The sequence below is a fragment of the Myiozetetes cayanensis genome, unplaced genomic scaffold (assembly GCF_022539395.1).
Source record: "Myiozetetes cayanensis isolate MyiCay16 unplaced genomic scaffold, myiCay2020 scf10, whole genome shotgun sequence".
Lineage (NCBI taxonomy): Eukaryota > Metazoa > Chordata > Aves > Passeriformes > Tyrannidae > Myiozetetes > Myiozetetes cayanensis.
Genome location: NW_026086605.1, coordinates 1,041,000 through 1,063,387, shown reverse-complemented (window position 1 = coordinate 1,063,387; position 22,388 = coordinate 1,041,000). Strand labels below are relative to the sequence as shown.

Here is a 22,388-nt window from a genome sequence, read left to right as displayed (position 1 = left end):
GGTCAGCTCTGTTCCATCACTGAGTTTGGCTCTGGTGTGTTTTATCATAAAGCCACAGGTGAGGTTAGTACCAAGGAAAGTTCTCGTCTAGAAGCTCAATACAACACTGTAACTGTTGAATTCTGCCTGCTCAGCCACGTCCAGGCTAGCAGAGCTTAAAGGATTTCAGCAGCACCTCTCTGGCATCTCCACCTCCTTACAGGGGTCACTTCTCCCACTTCTTCAAGGAGGTGGGGTCTTCTGGTCCAGCAACCCCTCACCCTCCAAACAAATCCTATCCCTGCTCTGTGGAAGACCCCTCTAACTCCCACACCCATCTCAGGGCTTGAATCACCTGCATTAGTCATGGATCTGTGCCAGAAAAGGCCACAGACCCCTGGGCTTTTTGAAAAGTGTTTCAAATCCAGCCATTCATGTCTTAATCAAAACAATAAAATTAGGTTTTTCTCTCTTGCTCATTCTGAAGGAATTTTGGCAGCAAATTTCAGTGATCCAAGAAGTCAAAAATCACCCATAATTTCTGTGCTTTCTCCTCAGCTTCCAGGAATCCTTTCTGATTCTGTTTTTCTCTGGAACCCCTCCCCAGTGCCAATGCTTCTGCACTTTTTAGCAGCTGTTTCCACTCTGTCCAGGAGGGGAGGGTTTACTCCCATAGAAGAGAAGACAGAGCAAACAAAATTGGACGTGAGCTGCCCATAGCTGTTGTCCCAGGCAGGATTCACTGAGCTGCTTGCAGCCCCTCATGCTCAGCCAGGCACAGGCACAGAGACCCAAGAGGCGTGTGCAGGCTCCCCAGGCTCACAGCAGCACACGCTGATTGCAATTTAGAGCTCCTGCAGCCTGGACCAGTTTGCTCAGCTATCTGGGTATCTGTTAGTGCCTATCCAAGTCCCACATTTAAAGCCAACACTTCAATTAAAAGTGACTTAGCATGGCTTTTATACGGGGTTGCTCATTTGATGAAGGGTGTGGTCTCCTTTTAAAGTACAGAGCAGTTGCTTCCCAGGCCAGGGTATCTCCCAGAATATCTGAGTGAGGCAGCAGAGAGAGCCCCGAGGTTCTTGCCTCACTTGTATATGATGAAAAACTGGTGGAAGGGGGAATAGAGCACAGAGGCAGCTCCTGCTGGAGCTCCCAGCAGTCCAGGCTCCAGAGACAAGAGTCCCCTGCAGTTACAAGGGCTATTGGGTTTTGTTTCTTTCGCTCAAAAGTGCTCCTCTGGTGCTGTTTAATTTCAGATTTTTAAATGGTTAGTGGTTATATAGATGAGATTAGGGATTATATAATTTTTCTGGGATTCTTTTACAGATTTTCCTGGTTCTCCAGGTGTGGTTATAGCAGCAGGATCAAATTCTTTTGACTGTGGATTATTCCATGTCTAGCTGCTGCTTTTCCTGACAGGAGACTGGAAGCATGAAGAAGCCAAGGTTCGATTCCCATAAAGCATCTTATATAGGTTTTTTAATTAAAATATATCAGTTCTCTCCTGAAATCATTGTTCAGAAGAACTCTACCATCTGCAGAACATCTTGATGAGATATAATTTTACTTTAGGTTTCAGGGAAAAGAGAAGGCATTTCCAGTTCTACAGTTGCAGTGGGCTTTGGACAGCAAAGCTAATAGAAAATCCTCAGACTGTTCAGAGCCCCAGACATGATTTTTCTTATATCTTCTCTCTTTGCAGTAGTAACTTAATTTGTTCTTCATTGGATACTGATACTTTAATGAATTACGTACTCCAGAGATCCCATTTCTATTCCTCTGCAATTAAGACTTTGTCCCTTTTTTTTTCTCTCTTTTTGCCAGCAATCCCCTGACACTGAGGATCTGATTTAAGACCACTTGAAGTCAATAGAGAGATATTGATCAATTTTAATGGGCTTTGAGGCAGAGCCAAAGAAACTAGCTGAAACAACTGCTAGCATTTCAGGAAAACCACAGGTTATGCAGCTGAATTTGGCAGCATGTAATTAATTACTGAAATTTAATATTGTGTTGCACAATACTTGGCTCTTCACAGAAGCAAGCAGGCACTTTTTTAATATTTCTGTGCTCCAGCATAAGACACATTTTACAAGTCATTGCCACGAACCAGAAGAATGTCTTTCATTATGTTCAGAATTGACTGTGCTTGGTTTCTGTCCCCATCAGAGGATAATGAAAACAGCTGGAGTTAAATTATTATAATTCAGAAATATCCACTGGCATATTCCTCTCTCAGTATGCTCTGTCTTGTGGAAATGAGTTGCATGGTGCTGAGAAGATCAAGGGCAGTTGTGTAGCAATCTCCTGACTTTTGAGCAGAAAATCCCCAGCCTCCTCTGGTCACAGAGCCCACCTCCAAACCAGCAGCTGGTCCCCTATTTCAGATGGTAGTTGGACTCATCGAGCCCCAAATACTTCCATAAAGGGTTCCCCATTTGCTGTGAGCCCCAAACTCTGAGCAGTCCGTGGACTGGCAGGGTGTGTGTTTGATAATAACTTTAATAAGCAAAAGCCACAGTGACTTCGAGTCCCTGATAAATTGTTATCCAGGGGATTTAGCAACAGGCTTGGCTGCAGGGCAGCACATGGGAAGAACAGCAAATCTGGTTTATGGTTCACAAAATTCAAAGCCATGAAATGCTTTGGAGACCGGCCTTCTGACCTGCTAAAGCTCATTTCAGTGACTCGGGCAGCGATGTTTTGAGGCTTATGGAGAATATAACAATCTTCTCACAAAAGTTTTCTTTGTTTCCCTTTTGTATGCTTAACTTGTCTGAATTTCATTAAAAATATGGCATTACTCTTCACTGCCATGATACTCGTCTGATGAACACGGGATAATAAAACCATTTGTAATTTCTGTTTTAATGAGACAGAAAAGGACGAAAGGGAGGAAAACTGTTGTGGTTTTATATCTTCCTAGACATCTACTTTTATCTTTTAATTTTGTTCTTTAGGGCAGACTCAGAATGATGCTTTTAATCTAATCTGTCTTCAATTATTGAATGAATCATAGTTGCCCCTTATTGATCTGTTGTTTAATCATACAAAATGAATAGTAGTCATTCCTCCTCAGACTGAAATATTATTTAGCATGAGAGAAGAAGGCAGGATTTAGCCAGAAATCTTATTGCTAGAGCAGTATTCTGCCGGTCCTGTGGCCTTGCACATCTCAGTCTGTCCCTTGAGATCCAGCTCTAACACCTGTATTTTCCTTTGGGCTTGTCTGCTTTGTGGCAAACTGCACTGGATTTGAGAGATATGCTTTGGCACGATCCCAAACACATTAAAGAGCATTTTCTCCAAATAATAGATGACCTCTGCCTGGGGTCAAGAGTCTGGCTGTGCCCAGTGTGGGGAAAGGCAAGGACAGTATCCTGAGCTCCTCTGAGCCAAGTTACGCGTTTGTATTTCTGTGTCAGGTTCTCTCTGCATCAGAACAACTTCTGCCACGGCTGCAGACAACACAACTTCCTTCTCAGCATGTGTCTGACAACCCACGGTAAGCAAGGCACCTCATTAAAATCCTCTTTGAACTTTGCTCTCCTGCTCTTGCTCTCTTACCAGCAATGAATGGCTGAAAGGGTGTTTTTACCGGTACTTTGCAATATAATTAATGTTTTCCTGACCTGTTTTTCATGTCTAGCAGTACCACCTCTCACCTTCAGTCAGCAGAGAATGACTGTCTGTCCTAAGAATGCAGAAATCTGGATTGGTCCATTGTTTCACTGAATAAATCACAAAGGATGCCTTGACATTCGTTCTTAATGCGGTGCAATCTTTATTTGGTCGGCCCTTTTCCTTGTTATCTTGTACCTTCCTCAACCTGTTTACCAGCTTTGCAACCTCCTCATTAAATGTGAAGAGTTATGCAACCCCTGAGAGAAGGCTCTGCATATTGACAAACGCTGGAAACAACACATCTCTTTCAAAGAGGGACTGGAACTGGTTTTCAGGTTCTGAGAATAGTGTGGGTTGGAGGATACAGCCTATTCCCACTTTAGGCTATCCTGTCAAATTCCCAGCTAGTGAAATCTCGTCACAAGGTGGTGGCTTGGGAAGCATGGCACAAGTTCTTCTCTCACCCAAGAGCAGCTGTTTTGTTTGCTTTGTGTTCTTTCCCCTGACAGCTGCAAGCCAATATACTGTTAGACTGCACATGGAAGGTGATCTGTGAGCCAGCTTCAAAGGATCCCTGGCAGAAAACAGGAACCAGAAGGGCTCAGGAAAGAACAGGGGGAACCAGAGGGGAGCAAATGAAACAAACCCAGAGTGTAAGTGCAAGAGTCTTCCTTTCTACTCACATTCCTGGTTAAGGAACTTAGTGGGAAGAGACCAGGAATGGGGTAAAGCAACCCAGGAGAAACACCTCCCACTCAGATAGGCAGATGCTGTGATGCTGGGGCATCAGAGCACGTTACAGCTCCTGCAACAAGAAGGTGCAATAACACACTGTGTTACAGGTGCAATAAGGTGTGCCTGTCTGCTAATGAATAGCCAAAATTCATAGAGAACATGAGGGTTAATACAAGATGGAGAAATATAAATAGGAAAGCAGCACGGAAGAGAGAATAAAAGTCTTGGTTCTACGCTGGCTGAGCTAAGTCAGGAGCTGCCCTAGACATGCTGAACTGGGAGCTGAGGAATCTGAACAGGACACACAAAGATTTAGATCTATTTAAAAATTAAATCAGGCATGAGGAATGTGAGCTGGATATGCTCTGTGGTGCTGTTTCCAGTCACTTCAAGATTTCAAGGAAAAACTGTCCCACTGTGCATTCATGCACCAGAAATAAAAGGACAGAGAGCTCAGCAAAAGTACCACTTGACAGCAGTGACATGGTGAACAGTTTAAAAGCCTCTGAATGGTTCTTTGAACCAGGAGACATAAGCAACAAAGACATAGAAATTCCGTAAATAATTTATTCCAGAACAAAATGTTCTCCTACTGACAGTAATAAATATATGGAAAATACACTTATTAAAGGTTAGGTGGAAAACTATTCTGAGAAGACATTCTTTGCAAATGTCATCCAGCCTCCTTGCATTTCCAATTTGGGTATAAGGATTTTATGTCATTTTGGCAACGGTGTAAAAATACAGATGGTTCATGTGTAAAGATTTATTTTAGAGAAATGCAAGTGGCATTTTAGACAGAGAAAATGATTTTGTTTATTTGCAAATCTGGGGCAAATGAAGTTAAAATGGGCCCAATCTGAAATCAGCATCCAAACAAAAGGATTTGAGTCTGCATCTAAGTTTTGAGGCTTTTCTTGGAAATAATCTCTCATCTGATGGAATTGTGAAAAGCTCACAGTCCTTGACAAAGTTAAAGTATGAAACAGTCAATTCATGGCAGTTAATGAGTTTCATTACAGTTTATTGCTTGACTTTTCTCTCCCTCTTTTTGTCTCTTGAATCGTTTAAAGAAAACTTACTTGAAAACGGCCCATTGAAATCAATTGATTAAATCTGATTGTCCTTTTTTCCCCATTGGTTGCCACTGGAAACGAGCACATTTAAAAAGAGCCTCCACTCACTCTTTGCAGTCTGTTCTGACAAAGGCCAGAGGGGCTGGCATTCTGCTGATGAACAGTTTCTCTATTACACTTCTTTCTGTCATAATCTTGGAAAACACCAGGTTATTCTAGCCAGCTTTTACCTTGCCTGGGGCATTGATTTGGTAACTGTCACGCAGATTAGAAAGCCAGGTGAGGGGATGGACCCAGGTGCCTCTTTGCAAATGATTTATGGAACTGAGTTGCAACTGAAACAATGAAGGATTTGCACAACTTTTCCTCTGGAATCTTGTCATAGTAGCCAAATACTGACAAAGTAGCTCTTTCCAAATTCAGCATATTCTTTATCTACCTTGATATAAAACGATTAGAATCATTCCCTAGACCACGAGCTGTTTGCCATGGTGAATGGGGTTCTGTGTGACCCTGTGGTCAGCTCTCAGAGTAGCAAATTAACAGGTCTGAGGACTGGAAGAGGAACAGGAGCACAATTAGTATGCCAGTCTGCTCTCACCCACCATGGTACTCCCCTAATGCCACTGTGCCTTCCCTTTTTTGCCTCGTGTAAGGCCCAGACACACAGACCCTACCAAAGTGCTGCCATTATTTCAGGTCCCCGAGCTGAGCCTTCCCCACTGCTGGAGGGCAGGACCACGTTAGCACTGAGTTATCACCAAGCTGGCACCAGGCTTCGTTCCAGGACAGGCTGATGAGGCTCCTGTTGCAGCAGCTGAGTTTGAACCAGGCTCAGGAAGAGGTAAGTGGAGAGAAAACATAGGTGTGCTTCATGTCCATTTATTGGAGGGGTTGTATTATACAGGGTGGAGCTGTCTGCTGGTGGCAGTGCCTTAGATTTCCCTTCAAGTCCCATTTCCCAAGTTTAAATTAACAGGGAGCAGCACAACGGGACAGCCTGGTAGAATGTTTCAGATTTGTGTGGCTTTCATCTTTTGGCCAGAAGAGAAATTTTTATGGATTACCAATACTTTGTAGTACAATTTCTGTTCAGGTGAGAGCCCAGATTTTTTGGTAAAATTTTGGCTGAAAAAGTTCAACAAGCACTTTTTCCTTCCCTAGCAGTCTAACCCCTTCCCCAAGATCACTCAATTCCTTGCCAAGTCAGCTGGGTAGACTTGGAGGAGAATTTGATTTAGTCTTTTGATTAGAGGACAGCTGGGCTTTGCTCCTTGCCTGTGCCACTGGCAGTGCCCACAGGGAGCCCCAGGGTAGCCCAGCTGCTGTCCTAGTCCTGCAGTGAGCTCTGGGCGGCATTCCCACCTTGCTTCTGACAATGGCAGCAGCCTGGACACTCTGAATTTAATTTCAGGACTTAACTGTGCTTGTTGATTGAAAATACCAGTGTTTATGAGGGGGTTTATATTGTATTTATTGTTCTTACTTGGCACTGTTTGTGTCATTTGCTTGTTCCCCTCAAAGACGTGCAGTGACCTCTTTGAGCTGAGGGTCCCCAGGGGAGGGATCTGCTCCCCATGGAGCCAGCTGAGGGTGCAGCCTGTGCAGGCACAGAGGCTGCCACCAAGAGAGGAGACCCTCCCCCAGCTCTGCTGGCATCTGCAAGGCTGGGTCAGGTTGCACTGTGCAGTGCCTGGCCCAGAGCTTTGGTTCTAAGGAGGACAGAGGGGTTGCTGCCCAGAGGAACAGGGTCGGTATCCAAATGACACTTTGGGTCTGTGGGCATGACAAGCCCAGAGAGATTTACAGTTACCTGAGGAGCAGGAACTGCTGTATTAGTATGATTTACTCCTTGGGTACAGTAGGTTTGTGTCTATGGATGGACAGAGTGCACCTTACAAATGATGCCATCATTTCAAGAGGAGGTTGCCAGGCACAGGGTGGGCAGGTGTAGCTTGTGAGGCAAACAGCTTGTTACACCCAAAGGTGATGTGAGCAAGGATGCCCCACTCAACATGTCCAAGTTCTGGGCTGAAGGAGCCACTTTCCTCCATCAGCCTTTCTCTGACAGGTGAGCTTGCTCTAGTAACACCGAAAAAATTGTGGGGAGGAAGAGAATAGGGACAGGAAAGGATGCAGCACCTAATCCTTTGTTCCATGAGACCATTTAACAAAACACTGCTGGGAACCCCTGGCTGAGGGCTCAAATCCCATCAGGAGAGCACTTGGGCTTTTAGCTGGACTTTACTGCACTGATGAGATCCTGGTCACCACAGAATCCCAGAATGGTTTGGGTTGGAAGGGACATTAAAGATCATCTCATTCCAACCCCCTGCCATGGGCAGGGACACCTTCCACAAGACCAGGCAGCTTAAAACCCCATCCAGCCTGGCAGGGATGAGGCATCCACAGCTTCCCTGGGCAACCTGTCCCAGTGCCTCACCACCCTCTGGTCAAAGGATTTTCTCCTAACATTTGATCTCAATCTCTCCTCTTTTAGTTAAAAACTGTTGCCCTTGTCCCATCATTATCAGGCCATGTAAAAAGCCCTTCTCCTTCTTTTTTTCAGGTTCTTCCTGTTTGCACTGTTTCAGCTTTGAACAGTAGCAACTGCTATGAATTTGAAGTCTTTTCAAGTCTGTTTGGTGAGTACAAATTCACAAGACTGGAGGGTTTCTTGAGAGCATGGGAAGGAGAGAAATTACTTGTGAATTTCAGTTCAACTTTGGAAACAGATTCTGCTAGAGGGGAAAAGAAAAAGCGATATTAAAAACATGTATCTCCTCAGCATTTTGAAAAAGATTGGCTCCAAAGTTGTCTAGATATTTAATTTTCATGTTGCTGTTTTCTCTCTTAAAAAGCAGCCTTGGCTTTTCACACTGGCATGTTATATTTTCAGTAGAAAAGCCGAAGTAACCCCAGATGGGCAAAGCTCAGCCCTGAATTAAATTTTTGTTGTTTCCTTTTTTGCTTTACTCCAGTCAACTCCCTCTTTTTTGTAATGTTTATCTTAAGCCAAGATACTACTTTTGTAATGATAATAGAGACATTGCACAGGTTTTATGTTACAGAGCTATTTTTTGGCTAACTATGGATCCATTTAAAGGCTTCATTCAGTTCCAGCTCTGCTCTGGGATGGTATTCAATAAATAAATGTAAGGGGCAGGAAAAATCATGCTTTTTTTACTGACTGGTGCCAAAACAAAACAAAAAACAAACCCGAACTTTAAACCCAACCAACAGAGTTTTCACAGCATTTTCAGGTATGCTGAATTGTTAAGAAAAAAAAAAATTGTCCAGGAATACGGGCCAGAAACACGGTGTGGTGTCAGCAGTGAGAGCATTACTGATTATCCACGGCAGCAGGTCCCTTGCTCAGCTCATAAGGAGCTAGAATTCATGCCTTCCCTCACCTTAAAATAAAACCTGCACGATCCCTCGGCAGTGTGGGGATCTTTATGCTGAGAAGAGTTACAGGAGGAGCAGAAGCAGAGGCATGCAGAGGAGAGACAGCTGATTGAGAGCAGTGCCTTAATTCTGTGCATTGCTGCCTGGTTAAAACAGCATGAGGAGAGAGGCATGCTTTTATCAAGCACAATGAACACACACAGTGCTCTTGAATTGTTTCTCCCTGGCTTTTAAATGTGTCAATATTTGTTCCAGTGCCATTCTTTTGTTTGGGAAATGCTCAGCTGCCGTTCCCTGTAGCTTCAGTTAATTTTGCTCCCCAGCCTTTGTCATCACAGATCCATTTATTCCAGGCTCAGTCTGAAATTTGTGTGCTGGTAACCCAGGGATGTAGCAGGTGGGTCAGGAACACCTTTACTGATGGCTTTAAATAGAAGGAAAAATTCTTAGCCAGATGCACAATCAAATCCCAGGCGAGGAAGAGGGACATGCACATCAGACAGTGATGCAGGGTTTAACTCTTAATGCTTGCACTCCACTCCCTTCCTGAGGAGTATGTTGTCCTCAGGAGAAGGGAAAAAGAAAAGGAAAGGGAAAAGTGAGCTTTCTCTGGCTGTTTGGATGCTGTGTACAGCAGAAGCAACCTCAATCATTAGTTGAAGCTTGTAAATCCCATGTGAGCAGTAGAAAACCTTCTAGAAAGACAATCAGCTCAGATCTTATAATGTTTAGAAGGATTTTAAGCAACAGAAAATCTGTATTCTCAGAGTAGAGCTCTAATGTCCAATTAACTTCATAGCTGATGTCCTGTGCCTTTTTGCTAGCAATAATTTATCCAGCTCCAGCTCTGGCCTCCAGCTCTCATTATGCCTTTTGTAGATTAATAGTCCCTCCATTATCGGATGTTCTCATCACGTCTGTATGAATTGGAACATCTTCACCTTTTAACCTCCCCTTGGATGAACTCATACTGGGGTCCTTTGAGTGTTTCCTGATAACAGTGAGTTCTAGGAAAGGCAGCTGAGAGAGACCAAGTAGCAAGGCAAACACCCAGCCCCCAACCATGGTGCCATCAGTGGCAGGAGAGGGGCAGGCACAACCAACAACAGGTCCAACAACAGGGTTTTCCTGACTGTTGGAGGGAGATGGGGTGTCTGGGAAGGGCAGGCTACCTGTGCACTTCAGGACATGGGATGGTTTAGGTCTGAGCAGTGGGGCCAGAAGGTGAGGACAGGTCTGGAAAAATGTCTCTGTAAGGGACTGCAGCTGATCCATCAACAAGATGTGAGAGCTGCCACTAAACTGGGCTTTGGCCTTGCTGTTAATGAGGCTGGATCATTTACCATCTAACATTCCTCTCCTTTGGGGTGTATTCCTCTGTTTTGATATCCCAGGGTCCTGCCCAGCCTCTGTCAGCTAGAAGCCACCAAAGCCTTCTTTAGCATGCAGCCTTAGGTGGTGGTGGCTGTGGGACCACTCTCTCTCTCTCAGCTTCCTCCAAGCACTACTCACTTATATCACAAGGCTAAAGCTGCTCCACGAGACAGTTTTGCATTTGACAAGTGGTGATTTGGGATCTGTGGCCATTTGTGCTCAGCCAAGGCTGCAGGAAGGCTGGCTGCCTTGTGAGCAGGGGTATCTGCTCTTCTTTCCTCTGCAGTACAGGTCATCACTTCATCCTCTGGCTGCAGCTCTGCTGCTGCTCTGTGGGCTCTGACCTAGCCCTTGTGACATCTGCAAATCTTATAAAGCAACCGAGCAAACCTTTCCCCTGAGCTGGTGTGGTAACCTTTCCCTCTCTCAGGTACGTGTCACCTACATCTGAGCTTGCTTTCTGCAGGGTATTGCTTTTGTGTATACTGTTTTCTTTAAACCAAATGCCATGTGGCAGTGCAGTAAATGCTTTACAAAAGCTTATATATAGATCAGTGCAAGTTTCTTGATCAACCACATTTGCAACTCATGAAAAATTAAGATGTGTTTGTGTGTGAATGTTCATAACTGTAAATATTTCTATTCGAGACAAAGTACCTGGGGCTGATTAGAAAAGCCTGAGTGCAAGACTGTTGGAAGGGTACAGATATAATGTGCTAGAAAGGAGGAACATGCCTTCTTAGAAAATACTCCCAGGCCTTGTGTGTGCGTTGGATTTGTGTTTGTAAACCAATCACCTTTTCTAACTACTTTCCAATAATTTGTGTAGATGAAAAGGTAATTTTCATTTCAATGTTCTCCATTGGACTTAATTTCTATGGAAGTCAATAGGATTATATTTTTGTGCAAATGATTTTCAGAGTAATTCACTCCCTCTTTTGATTTATTTCTGTATTAGTTTATGTTAGTTTTACTCAAGAACATTTTAAATACTTAGTCATCTTTTTGCAAAAAGGAACATCCTTTTTATACCTGATTACACCCATTAAACCTAATTGTTATACAGGGCAGCCAGGGCTTTAAAAAAAGGTGATGAGATGCTGATGTGGATAGTATACAAAAATCATGCAGTGTAATCATGCTAATCAAATCAAACCCTACCAGATTCCTATTGATTGTCCAGGGCAGGATATTGGTAAATCTGATTCCCAGCTTACAGGATGGGGCTTTCTCAGTGGGACACTGCTGTGTGGCCTTTGATATCTGCTCTGGACCGAGTCTCTGCAAGCTGGGGATCTGTCCCATCAGCCTCTGTGAAGGCACCTTTGCCTGAATAAAGGTGGGTGCAGAGTTTAGTTGGTGCTGGGCACAGCATGGTACCAGTGGGAGGACAGTAATTCCACATGGCTAGTTATCCACACTGCAATTATGACTGGTACTCGCTGTCCTGAACAGCCTTGCTCTAGCTAATACCTTGGAGAAACAAGAAATATTTGTTACCTGACAACAAAGGTCTGCAAAACCTTTCTCGAGGTTCCACTTCTTTCTGGATGCAGTTGAGGTGAAGAGAGAGGGAGAAAGAAGAATTAGAAACTGTTGAGTGTCACACACACACACAAAGGTATTTTCTGTTCCTTAGTTGTCTCATATAAAGGCAGAACTTTACTCCCTGGAGATGCAGTAGTTCTGTATTGCCTGTATGATGCTGACTGCTTTCTTTGGGGACCTTATGAGATCACATTTGTTTACCCACACTGTGATTTAGTCACATGGAACCAGCTTTCCAGGTAGGGAATATTGCCATGACCTCACTGAATCTCTGCTGAAAGGCAGAGGTTGCACTGAGGCTGTGCTGGATTTTGAGCACAGACCTCATCTTCTGCTGCCTTCCCCTGTGTGCAGTGCTAAACGAGCAGTGTGTCAGTGAGCTCAGCCCAGAGCCAGAACCGCTGTGCCCACAGCTGGGAATTGGGCATTAAATGCTCTTTCTCTGTCATTTCTGATTGCCACAAGTATGACTGAAGCAACCAGCAATGCCCCTCACCAGGGGACCCAACAAAGGAGCTGCTTGTTAGGAGATGGCTGGAATTTTGTACCCGTTGGAGCTCTGTGGAAAAAGATAATGTCTGAGGATGAGTCATGTGGAGCTGGCTGCCACTTACTGAAAAATATGTGTGCATGTGGGATGTAGCAAAAATTAGCTGGGTCTCTTGAGCAGCAATAGAATATGTACAGGGAGAGGATTAAAAATATGTGAATGTCTCTCTCTAGTGACACTCTGAAATGAGGGCAATAGGGGCAAATAATCTGGTTAAATTAACTTTTCCTGGCAATCAGTGAGCTTTTAATAGAATCTTCTGGATTTCAGTTCTGTAGATCTTTACCAGACTGTAGGCATTTTTTTTTTGTTGATTTTCCAGCACCCACATATTTTCTGCCATTATCAGAAAGGCACAAGGGACTGTGTCAGAGTCACAGTCCCTCCACCTCCAGCCCCTGGGACCCTGTGGTGAGTCAGAGATACAGTGCTTTGGGAACAGCCTGTGAAGCAGCCCTGCTTATTAATTATTTTGTTTTTCACAGTGTTATTTTTAAACGAGATCGGTTCCCTGACCAAGGTCACCATGCAGCTGCCAGGTACTTCCAGTGGCAGACCTGAGGGGCAGGAGCAAACTGGCAGCAGGAGGCAGGGAGAGAATGGCAGCTCCATCAGCTGGCTCTGCTATCTCAAGGAGTCCTGCATTCAAAGGAAATCAGCCTCTGAACTCCAGCAGTAGCTTTGACACTGCAGCTGGTTGGTTGGTTAGCTTAGCACAGGCTTTTGGAAATTTGGACCTGGGCATGGTCATGATACCAAAAGAAGAAAAGTCTTCAGCTTGCACAGAGCAGAGCACAGGAGCAGAGCTGGGAGGCTCTGCAGGAGGGAAGGATGTGATGCCAAGCTGGATGGGCCCTGAGCAACCTGATGGAGTGGGTGGCATCCCTGCCCATGGCAGGGGCTTGAACTGGAAGATGTTCAAGGTTCCTTCCAGCCCAAACAGTTCCATGACTCTGTGAAGTTGCACACTTGTCGTGGAATGACCAGCACTCCTTGGCTGTCCTTGCCATGAGCTGGCAAGGGGATTGAAACTGGAAAGGAAAGTGATTCTTAAAAGATCTGGAACTCAAGTGCTGAATCACTGAAATTCCTCTGCACTGGCAGGCCTGGGAAGATCAGGGTGTGTAACCTTTAGCAAAGCACACATTTCTAAAATTACTGTTCTAAAACATTGCTGTTTTGGTGGGTTTATCAGAGGATCTGAAGTGCAGCTTCACAAGCAAAGTCTTCACTCCTCTACATCCTCAGAGTAAAGTACTAGTAAATCCTTATTCTTGTAGTACTTCAGCACAGAATATTCTGTGACTAGTAGCTACAAGGGTAAGTGCCTGAAGCACTTTGAAATATCCCTTATTCCTTTGAGGTTCAAGCAAAGGTAGAACAAGGACAATTTAGGAATTTCTGACTCCTAGTGCTGCTCTCCTCAATTGGCCTCAATGTGATGATTTTTTAATGGGCTAAAATCACAGATTCTCCCTAACAGGGATGTTGGAGAATATGCTTCAGTCTCGGGCTGTGAATTTCTCTGACACGTATTTTAAGGCAGTTGTATTCAGGCTTGTGCAGTGTGATTGTTATTCTGGAAACGGTTGGAGCTGAGAAATTCATTGTTGTGTTATTAACTTTCCAGTCATCCAGTAAATAAAATAATCCTAATGCTGTTAGGAATAGTTTAAAATTACAAATTAGTTTGAATTTCAGTAAATTGCTTAATTTGAAATCAGTGGTTCTGCTGGGAAATGTGTGAATCTCCTGTAGATAGCACTTGAACAAAAAGGTCAATGATGCGGTTTATTACTTGGAAAAGGAAGACACTTTTTTAAAACTTACTTTGTATTTCCCTCCAGTAGTTTTTATAGCTATTATCACTAACCATGCAAATGAAATCAATACTGTTTCCAGTTCATCTGCGTGGAGTTTTCAAAAATATTAAGCTTCTTTTCATCTGAGATTTAGCTGCTGATCTTATTAAGATGAATAATAGATGCAAGATACTCTTAATTATTAAATGATGACTTAATAAAGTTACCAGAGGACAGATGAGAAGTGATCGCTGTATGATGAAGAAAACACTGTAATTGATTTTGGATGAGATTTATGGTAACTTATTGCAGAGCTAACACTGGTGAATAACTGTCCAGCTCAACACCATGTTTTGGGGTGTTTTTTGGAGGGAGTGAAACTACAAGTCAAAAATGCTGAATTTATTCACGTCTTTGGTATCTGGTTAGAGATGTTTAATGATTTGGAGAAGCTCTGACTGACTGATTAATGTGTTTATTCCATGGCATTGAACTCCCCTGGAGAGCTCTCTACAGCAATATGAGATTGAAGGGGCTTACAAGAAGTTCACCTGAAAGGACCCCAGCAACAGTGCTTGACTCTCCTGTGGGAATCTGTAGCAGGAGTTTTCCAAGGGAAGAAAAGGGAAGGTTTGTAGCTTAAAATGAGCGAACAAACGATCAAAGCTTCTGAGGGTCTCTCAATTTACTGATTTTTATCTTTTCTTAAGTGTCACAAGCTCAGTGCTTCAGGCAGAACAAATAAACTAATGAAGGCAGGAAAATTGCTGAGGAGGGGATGGAGAACAAAAACTTGTTAAAATGTAAAAATTAGATCTGTTTCATTTAATATCTGCTATGTTGATCACTTTTTGTGACAACATCCCAACAGTATTTTTTTCTAATTATGCAGAAGTGCAGGTACTGTAGGCTCTATACTCTCCTGTTTTAAAGTTCTGTGTCTTTAACACTACTCCAGAATAGTAATTTTTTTTGGCTGGTTCTGTATTTTAAAGAAGTCAGATATCTAGACAGGATGCCTGCTAAAGAAGTTCCATATTTTAATTGCATGGCTTTGGGTTTCAGTTCTGTTGCCTGATTGATAACTGTATGGGTTGAGTGTAGCAAGCAAAAGATGTGGTAGAATCTGAGGAAGCAGAAACTGGGAAACAACCCATAAAGTTATCAAACAGGCAGTAGGATTAACATCCACAGCTGCATAGTTAAAATGCAGCACGTTTTTGGTGGTCTGGTTTGGATATGGGTGAATGGAAATCAGAAAACAGACGAATCTATGGAACAAGTCTGTCTGGATTAAAGCATTGGCTTCAAGGAACCTGAAGTGTTTATTTCTGGAAGGCTGTCACAGGAAGGCATCAGTATAGACTGTTTCTCTTTTCCCTTCTTCTCCCCTGAGGCACCACCCCAGACAGCCTGCTGGAGTAGACACATTAACCTACTGCTGTAATTCTTCTGTTACACAATTTAAATTAATTGAATCACTAACTTAGCTCGTGACTCAAAAAGTCACAGCTACCTATTCAAAGGGAAACAGCAGGAAGATGTGGTCAGTGTTAGCTTGTCATTGCTGCACCTCATATGATAATCCCAATTTGCCCCTTCATCCTCCTGACATGGGACTATTGCTGTCCTTCCATATTAAAATCTTTCAAGTCTCATTTATATACCTGAATCATACCCCTTGTGAGGCTTGAGCTCAAACTGTGAAAGTACTGAGAACATGAATGATTCATGCTTTATATATAGCACATAAATAATAGTTTATATATTCCACTAACATGATTCTTCCTGCTCCTTCTCATGCACCTTTTTTCACTCGTCACTGTGCCTCATGGCTGCCCAAAATTTCCCATGTCACTTATTTTTTTAGTTACTCGTATTTTTTTCCCCTTTTCAAGATATGTGGGTATTTTGTAGATAATTGGGTACACGTATATAACATCTGTATAAAATAATTAGGCATCATAATTTTAGGCAGAAAGACCAAACTTTCAACACCAAACCTTTATTGACTTGTAAAATTTAACAGCTGTGATAGCACAGTACATGTGTGGGAGTGGGAGGAGGCTCCTGTGACAGATTACGTTATTTTGGGATTAGAAAACCCAGGAAACATCTGGTTAACAAATGAGTCACACAACAGAGCTGGTTCTTCATCTTCTTTTTTTGAGCTCTATCCCTAATGTCAGCTTTCCTCTGAGGTATCCCCAGAGCCAGCAAGTCCTTCCCAGTTGGTGATTTTATGGGGTTTTTAGCTGCCCCTCTGAGCCTCCCAGAGCTGTGTCTTCTCTTTATGGACAGGGTGTTTGACACTCGATAACCTGATGGACACAAACTGCTCCAACAGCTTGGATGTGCCTTTTGCCATGACAAGGATGTGCAGACACCCCAGTCCTTGCATTCCAGGCTCCCAGGGCTTTGTTTCTGTTTCACCCTTAACAAATGAGCAAAGGTGTGTGAACATCTCCTCTGGGCCCCATCAACGTGAATTGTGGTTTTCAGCTGGTCACAGCTCCTGTGGTCTCTTTGCTGTCTTGCTCCTTCCTCCCAGCTCTTGCAGCACTTTGGTACCTTCTAGCAGTGTGTCATTTCAGTGAGATGAAATAGCTTTGTGTAGCAACTGAGCTGCTGGACTGCAGAGAGGCAGCTCCTGCTGTACACGGCAGGGAAAAAAAAAGAGAGTAACTCCAAGTGCAAAAAGCATTTCAAGGGGCTTAAAAATTGCTTTATTATGAATTATAGACTACTTTTGCTGTTCTGATAATGGGACACTGTCTGCTGTGATTCATTGCAGTCAAGCAGCATTAACTTCAGAGAGAAATGGGGCAGAAGGGAAGCTGCTCCCCTGGTAATGGGGTATTTTGTGTGGGCAAGCACTGTGGCCATACTAAATTATTTTACTCTGCTCATTCAGATCTGACCTTCTAGGCCCTTTTGATGTTGAAGGTATATGCTATATATTAAAAAGTGAGTTAAAGGGTGTCTGAGTAATCTAATCAAGGGTGTTAATCAGAGAATGTAATCCTGAGACATATTAACAGCTCTTAAATCAATTAGGTTTAACAGAACTGCAAAAAATGAGTAGTGACAAAAAACTCTCAGCTTCTCACAGATGGGCATGCAGGCTCTGAAAGTGTGAAACCAAGGACAGACTACTTGGTGCCATTTGATAAGGGACTGATAAATTTAGTTTCCAAACCACTCAACAGATGAATTTAGCTTACCTTCCATCAGTCTCATGTTTGACAGACCCCAGGGAGGTGCATCTCAGGGGACTAAATTCAGTCCTTGTGAACACCCACCTCTGGCACAGGATATCCTACTGTATTAATTGAGATCTATTTTAGCAGGAAACTCTCTCATTATAAATCGTGAATGCTGAGAGACCATTACAGACCATCATTTCTTTTTGGATATGTGTGTGTGTTCAAATTCAATCAGGCTGAGATGCCCCAGCATGCCATTTAATTTAAATTGAATTAATCAATAGAGTTCATTAGCCACATCATTTTAATATTGTCTTGCTCAAGAACAAGACTCCTGGACGTGGTGGTGAGATGACACTATGACATTAGCTCTTTTGTAAAATTAATTCAGAATAATAAATTACTTCTTTCCTCCCTCATCATTCTTCGTTTTTTTAACTGCTGCCATTTGGACAAGCATCCTCTTTGTTCTGTTTTCATTTATGAAACAAAGTTATTGCAGAGGTTGGTAATGGGAGTTTAAGAGTTCTCTCTTCAGTATTATTTCTTTCTGCTGTTGAGAAAGTTCTTAGATACTTCATGTTTTAGTTCCTCATTTGCAGATTGAGTGGCAATTTTCCCCCTTAGGCTGTGTTTTGAAGATTAAACCCGCACACTGGAGGAGCTCAGGTTCACTACAAAGCTTGTCCAGGGCTGGTGAAAAAGGACAAATTCATAAATCAGATTCAAATTTTTTTTTGACCTCTGTTTTGTACCTTTGCTCTTGGTATATTTTTGTTTTGCTTTTCCAATTCCCTGAGCAAAACAATGTCATTCAAGTGTCCTGGAAACTGGACCAGGGAGAATCCCATTCCAGATTCCAATGGTTCTGGCTCTGCTGAGCAGAGGGGTCTGTAAGAAGTGAGAGCTGTCAGTGGTTTGCCATGCCCAGCTCTTGTGTGTTGTGGTTTTCCTTGGAAATTTCATGTTGTTTCAAGGGAAAAGATGCTGATTTCATCATATGGCTGAGAAATTCGAAGCTGTGGCCATTTCTCAAAGCTCTTTTTCCAGAGAAATGAATTTTTTATTTCGAGTTATAAGTGATTAGTTATAGCAGTGGGTGATGAGGACAGCCTTGGATTCACAGAGGGCCGTTCTGGCCTTGCTGGAGCTGGAGTTTATCATTTATTGGTAAATAAATGAACAGAACTTTGTGTAATGACCTGAACAAGTACATTCAGTCACAAAGGATCTCGGGAAATTGGATTCAGCTTCACTTATCCATATGAGTTAGTTTCAATCATGGAGAGAGGGCTGTATTGAATGATCTAGTCTTTTATCTATGAGGTCTGTAGAGTCTATTATATTATCTTATAATTTCCATTCTGCCTCAGGTCAAATGCAGATTTCCATAGTACCCAGAGAACTCACAGTGGGAAAAATTTGTTTCCAGATTAACCAGAGGTGGTCCCACACTGGAGATTGCTGTTTTATGTGTGTCAAACTAAGGCTGTAGAACTTTTTCATTTTCACTTTTCAGTGTGCTTTGGTTTTTATGACTCTGTGCCTGAAATTTTGTTACACCCTTGTAAATCACAGGAGAAATATTTGAGAGGTTATTTTCCCCACAGAGTAAAAGCAGTCGTAACTAAAAGGTTTATTTATATCTGGATATTTCATCAGCCTTTTGTACAATTTTGATTTCATTATGGCAGTGTGTGCTGCATAGTCCAGCAGGGTTATAGCTGGGCATTATGTAAACACTGTATTTATTTTAATGGGAACATATTATTTTATAAATATTCTCTTAGAGATAGAAGGAAAGTTCTCCAAATGTAAATTTGGCTCTGCTGAATAGTCATTTACCAAGAGTGACTGGAAAGCGACATGTGTACCCTTTTTAACTTTTATAACATTGAGAGCCTTAGAAATTTTAGCATCATTCACATGAACACATCAAAGTATCGCTGGTTGAACTCAAACCTCTCTGAAATGCTAATCCACACCCTTAACTGTGGGGAAATGAACATGCAGATGGTTCTTCTAATTACTTGGAGAAAGAAAAGGGGATGATTTCCTTTAATGATTTCCCCTTATTTCCTGACTGAAAGCAGTTCCAGCTCTTCCCTCCAGCTAATTTGACGATTAAAAGATGCCTTTGTCTTGCTTTCAGCTATTGAGGCTTCATCACAACCTGTTAAAACTTTCCATCATGAAGAGAGGTGTGAACCCAGGGCTGTCTAGGTTTGGTTCAGAGGTCATGTGAAGGGGAATTATAGCCTTGAAGTATTTAAAACCAGGGTGCAGGGGGGGGATTTTCATCATCCCATGTCATTGCACTGATGGCAGAGATGGAGTTTTCGGATTAAAACAGGAGCTTGACTCTGAGATGCAGTAGGTCACTGATCCAGGGAGAGACCCCAGGTATTCAGACTCCAGACTCAGGGTAGCTCCATTTTCCCAAGGACACAAATGAAGAGAAGCTGTTGACTTCCCCACTGCTCTGTGGGGTAACATGTGCAGCAGAGGAACTGCAGGAAAAATGGTCTGTGGATAATGCCAGGGCTTTTACTTTCCATTATAGAGCAGAACAAAGGTTGAGACTTCATAAATTCCGCCCTGAAAGATGAGGTCTGCACCCTAAAAACAGCGGGCATGACTGTCCCACTCCCTCTGTGCTCCTGTGGGTCACAGTGGTAGGGGAGCAACAGGGAATGGCAGAGTAGCCCTTTAGCCCTGCTTTGAAGGCTGTCACCCACAGCCTTGCAGAGAGAGCTAGATGGCAACGGCACTGTCATCCCACAACCTGTAGAAGTATTTCACTTCATGCAACATGGCCCAAGCTGCTACTGTCACTTCAGGATTCAGTAGAATTTAAAAAATACCATTTGATGGCATATTTTTTGAACATTCTAGAAGCTCTCATGTGTATTTTTCAATTAAAATGCTCAGTGGAAACAACAACAACAAAGAAAAGCTTAAATAAATACAGCTACTCCAGTCCTTCTGAACTTCTAAACATACATCTTGTATAGTTACCTACAACCAACAATGCTTTCTTTTCTGTTTTTCAGATAAACCACTTCTCTTCAAGCTATTCAAAACAATGAGATGTGGTTCATGACAGTAAATACACTATTTCAGTGCTCAGAGAGAGTAATTGAGAGGTAAGGATTCAGTGGGGGTTTTTTTGTATTTCATTTTTTATTAGAAAGAATGTTGCATAATGTTTTTACTAAGTAAAAATCTAACCAGGCTTAAAAGCTCTTATTCCTACTAGAACAAAAATAGGAACCATTACTGACATAGAATAGAGTTCTGGCCTTTTTGAAAGTACAATATTGTGGGCATCTTCACAAAAGGCTTTGGAGGACTTTGTTGCCTGGGCTCTGTATATTGATTTAAATCTAGGCTTTAAAATGTTGAAAAAAAGAAATAAGGGAAGGGGAGAATGGTTAATTAGAAATTACTGTTCTTCTGGAGTGATGACACCTCAGGTAGTAGTAGGGAAAGGTGGTTTGCCTACATAGGATATCAGGAGATCCAGAGTCCCTTGTCAATTCTACCAGTAATATCTGTCCTGCTGCAGGGTAAAAGTCATCCAGCCTCAGTTTTGTCCTCCCTAGAGTGGAGATGACACCGATCTTTGCTTGGTGTCAGAAAGGGTTGCTCATTATTGTGCATAAAATGCTGTGAGCTCGTGGGCTTGTTACATTTGCAGTGATTAAGTTGTCTTCTGTTTGGGCAGGTCTTGCCTTGCTCGACTGCAAGTCTGTCTGAACACCTGGAGAGCTGCTACAGCAACAGGGTAAGACAATAAATGAGTCTTGTGTAGCATAGATCTGCTCACTTCCATGGGGCTTTTTTATTTTGCCCTAATTAGGATGTGGTTCTCATGATTCACTACCACTATCAATGAAACATCTGAAACACCACTTCTGTTTCTTGGCAGGAAAGACTTATTTTGTTGCAATGATGGAACAAAACACATGTAAAGTGATGTAAGAATGACATCAGCTGTAAACATCTGGGGCATACTGGACCATGCAGATTTCAGCCAATTCTGTTTTATGCGGAATCAGAAAGTCCTGCACTGGGGCCATGAGTTATTTTGACATTGCAGTGCTTTACTGAAAAGTTTTATTTAAAAAAAAACCTTCCAGGTTAAGGCTCCCACATGCTTTATTTGTTGAGTTAAACTGTGACTCTTCCTGCTGCTCACCTGCCTGACAGAGCCCATGCACAAGGACAGTCCTCCCATCACTAATGCAGTCACAAAATGCACAAAACACTTCTTAGAAAGGAATGTTGGGGGAAAGCTACCAGGAGACTAAACTCTTAACCTAATAGCACTCAGGTAATGGGGTGGTATCCATGGGGAATAATCGGAGTTAATAACACGAGCCTGGGGCTGGGTTCCTGCCTGGTGAGAAATGTTAAACAGAGGCAGAGCATCCAAAGGAAGGGCTGAAAGGGGTGAGCCAGAAGGGATCAGAGTAGAGGGAATCCGATGGTCTTTGTGGTTTCAGACTTCTTGTATTAGATAAAAGGTTGGGGGAAAGACAACAGAGCTGGAGAGAAGCTCTTTCTAAAGGAAATATGTTAAGGAAAAGGGCAGGGGAGAAACTGGGCAGTGTTGAAATCTGTAGCAAAATTCACACTGATTCTCACAGTAACAGAGTCTTAAGTCAGGAGTATTGGCATTCATAACCAGTGCTGCAAGATATCAAAATACCATGAAAGAGCAAACAGCAGAAGTGGGGTGTGTGGGTAGGTCATGGCAGTAGGAGTCATCATGAAATGTTCATTCACCTTCTGTGTTCCTCTAATTTCCTTCACCTCTAGCATTTTTGGCTCTATGTTTTGCTCATCCAGCAGCAGATGCCTTTAATGGCTATTGTGAATAATACTGTGAAGCAGAAAAAGTAAGCAGCCAAATTCTGCTATGGAAGAGGAATTAAGACAGTGAGAGAGAATAAAGCCAGATGTTGAAGCATAGTTACAAGGGATGGAGTGAGGCAGTAGTCCTGAGAGCAAATATAGATCTGTACAGTTGAGAGGAGAGGAGATCATAAGTAAACCTGCTTGTGAATATGCTATCAGA

General features: G+C 42.7%; 1 long non-coding RNA gene across 1 annotated transcript; it reads left to right on the top strand.

Moving 5' to 3' along the window:
- Window positions 1-6,149: 6,149 nt before the first annotated feature.
- LOC126634675 (uncharacterized) lies at window positions 6,150-21,094 on the top strand. The gene is made up of 4 exons (XR_007627416.1): window positions 6,150-6,261; window positions 7,987-8,062; window positions 20,359-20,451; window positions 21,033-21,094. It is a non-coding gene; the product is annotated as an uncharacterized LOC126634675 (long non-coding RNA).
- Window positions 21,095-22,388: the final 1,294 nt, after the last annotated feature.